Source organism: Pinus tabuliformis, chromosome 2_1 (assembly GCF_031772625.1).
Source record: "Pinus tabuliformis cultivar Carrire ecotype Pingquan chromosome 2_1, CPIR1, whole genome shotgun sequence".
Classification (NCBI taxonomy): domain Eukaryota; kingdom Viridiplantae; phylum Streptophyta; class Pinopsida; order Pinales; family Pinaceae; genus Pinus; species Pinus tabuliformis.
Window position 1 is genome coordinate 864,432,909 of NC_142299.1, and position 3,849 is coordinate 864,436,757.

Consider the following 3,849-nt stretch of genomic DNA (forward strand, 5'->3'; position numbering starts at 1 on the left):
ATTCTAAACTCAACACACTATATTAATGGAAGCATTATCTCTAAGTCCCTCCCTTAATGTTTACATGTCAAATAACAATACAAGAAACACATATAATCCACATTCAAGTTACATTGGTCTAATATGGTCTTCATTGGCCTAATTGTAATGATTAAAAGTATTGACATTATTTATTTAGCCAAATTACATATAATCAAATAACTGAACCATCTTAAAGACAAACTCCGATATCACCACAATGTGATTCCTATTTAATATTTTAATAAAAATAATATTAAAACATTTTATATATAACATTGTTTTTTATTAAATTAATCAAATTAATAAAAAAAACTCACACAACTTTCAATTAATTGTGAGCTATATGTATGATACCATCATAGGCCCATGTCAATATCGTAGAGTTCAATCCCACCGTTACTTAGCTTCTTATTTAGCTTCCAATCCTTTAGAGTACTGTTGCCAATCATTGCTGCAACTATTATACCCCATATTTCTTCTTAGCGTTTATGGCAATCTGATCTACATGTGTAAAACCTACTTGCACAATAACTCCCCGGCTTTGGTCAATGGTGGATACCACATAGGGTTGGATTTGGATGTACTTTTACGCTTCTCTAATTAGTACTGCAGACTCGTCACTAATATACATTCGTTGATTCAGCAGTATAAAGTTGATTGCACTCTGTGTGCATGATAGGGTGGTTGGGGTGGTTGGTTTTTGCACCTCAACCACGTTCCAATCTTGCGCAATGGGCGTTAGCTACTGTAGCATTTTGATGTTCATGATGATATATTCTGCTCGTTGATGATGCGTTATGTGATGGATGATTACGTATTCTGCTTAATGACGTATTCTCTATGATGATGTATCCTGCTCGTTGATGATGCCGTTATGTGATGTATGATGACGTATTCTGTATGATGAATCTGCTCGCTTCACTGATATAAGATGTATTATGATTCTTCAGCGAGAATTCTCTCCCCCACTGAGAAAAAAGTTGACGATACAAAAGCCACCTATGCAACGGTAAATTTGTTACATTTCTTTCAAATCACAACGTCTCACAAATTATTAACCTCAATTCCAAAACAGGAATTTCGATCCAAAGTAGTCGTAATATAAAATATAAATTAAATCAAAATAAGTTTCAATCACAAGTAGAATCAAAAGCAGGCTTAACTAATAGTTTTTGCAAATCTAATTGGAGACAGTCTTAACTAATAGTTTTTGCTAATCTAATTGGAGATCGTCATGATATGGAGTATAAATTACGGAATTAAAATTATTTATAATATGAAATATAAATTAAATCAAAATAAGCTTCTTATAGGCTGTTGGTAAGAACAGGCCCAGGAGAATTGTATGGGAAATATATAAAAGTTTGTTGAATTTATGGGGTGAATTAATTGGTTTCTGTGATTTAGTTTTATTAGGTTATAAGTTTAAATTTTGATGAGAGGGATTGAGAATGAGATCATGAAAATTAGATTATCTTAAAGATTGTTCAAGTTTTAATTGGTTTGTGTGGGGTTTAGTCTTATTAGGTTATAAGTTCAAATTTCATGAGAGGGATTGAAGATGGGACCAATAAGAATGAAACTATCCCAAGGATAGTTTAAGTTCTAATAAGCTTCACACAATCTTGCTAATAGCATCCAATATTTATATTGTCTCCAATAGTAAATAGATCATTCTTCCATTCAACATTTGCAGTGTTATAGTCTAATCAACATTCATATTTGCTGGCCATTTTTTATAAAACCAGCTTACAGCTATCAAGTTTCAAAATTTTGAGTGCCTAGAAATTTTTATGGTGCTGAATCCATTTCTATAATTACACACTCTTACTATGAAATTTTGAATTTTTTAAAAGCCAATTCTACTGCACTCCATTAGAGCTGCTGCCATCCATTAGAATATATATAGATATAAAGGTGGGTTGAAATAGAAAGGTGTGAATGGGGTTCAATGTTTGATTGAAATGTGCATTGCATTATTGTACGACCAACTTCGTATGATTATTGGTCCTGAAAACGCCACGCACGGAAATACAACGCTTCACTGTCTAAGTTTAGATTTATCAAACATGTCATGTCAAACTGCGTTACAGTACAGGGTTCCTGTTATGCGAGGCCAGTCTGCATTGCTGTGTAGTTTTAGTAAAAGGCTGCATGTCAGCCCGGTCACGCTGGTTTGTCCTTTTATATCAGTGCTGTACACCGCACAAATTCTCGAAAATTTATTGGTTAGTTCTGAGAATCGAGGTGGACTGGTAATGATTGTTTGTCCTGACGTGTGATGTAATAGTGTTTTATGTTCTTTGGAATATCATAAATAGTCAAAGTTTTACATGTTCTTTCCGTGACATTAAAGTTTCACAGTTAAAAATAGTCAAAAGTTTTGCCGGTTCTCTTCGTTAGCTTTGGAATTTGGGTTTCTTTTTATCTATTATATAAATTTTTCCTGATGTTTTAAGTTTTTAGTTTATAAATTTTAGGTTTTTAGTTCGTCTTTTAAGAAATGTTAGGGATAAAATTTTGATTTTTGAAAATGACGTTTTGAATTAATTTTTTACTAATAAAAGTTTATTAAAAAATTATTTTTCAATAACATAGTTATGTTTTTTTTTTACATATTTATTATAAGGAAAAAAATAAAATGACCATAACACATAAATTACTTGTTAAATCTTGATTCTTGCTTTGAAATTGCATGGAACACTCCAGAACATGAAATTAAATGTCCTCCATACCTGCCATAGCATTTGTATATATAAGATATGACTAAAGAAATTTTATGAGACATATAAGATGACCAACATAATAGAACTATTGAATGTTATAAATATAATTTATGTTATAATTTACATAATCTAATATATACTATTCTATCTAAAAGATAAAGTATATATATATATATATATATATATATATATATATATATATATATATATATATATATATCGGATACACATTAATATTAACAAGATTAAATGCATAATATCTGAACTTTTAAAAAATTAAATTTATAGAAAAAGCAAAAAAATAAAAAAAATAAAAAATCTTATTTTCTAAAGAAGATTTTAACAACTATCTGTCTTAAAGATTGTTGAAGACTTGATCTCGTGAAATACTGAAAACAAGATATTATTTTCTTGGATGGTTTCGACAACTACCTCCCATAGTGTTCCTTGTTTGTTTCCCCATATGCAATCACAAATGTGGAAATGAACTACTAATGAATCCAATATCATTTTCTCTGTAAGAAAAAAGCTATATGATTAATATAGAAAGAACCATTACTCTATTATAAGACTAGCATTTTGGACATCAAATGCTTCATAGTTTAATAATTTTATGAAATATTTTAAAATTTAATAAATAATGGTACACAATTAATTATTTTATTTATAATTAAATATCATTATTACTAGTAAAATAAAATATAAATATAGAAATTGAAAATTAAATTCAAATATTAGAAGATGAAAATTAGGAAGGTGAATTCCATGCTTGAGGAATTTTAACTCCTCATAAGTTGGGAACACCATGCCCCAACCAGTAGTTAGGGACTTTCATTAAAAGCATGGAACACGAAAGGGCCTTATAATGTTTGTTATTTTTTACCACCACCCAGCTTGAATTGAATGTGATGTAACCAAACTTCTGGTTAACGTCGTAGGAAATATAAAGCCCATATGGGAAGTGAGGAAAGTACGCTAGGGAAGTAATTCATTATGATTGTTTTAGCATGAATTGGGGTTACTAGATTTCGACAAGAGTTTGACTTCGAATTGGTGGTTAAGATAAGGAAGTGGAACATGAGGCCTGTTCACCCACCAAAAC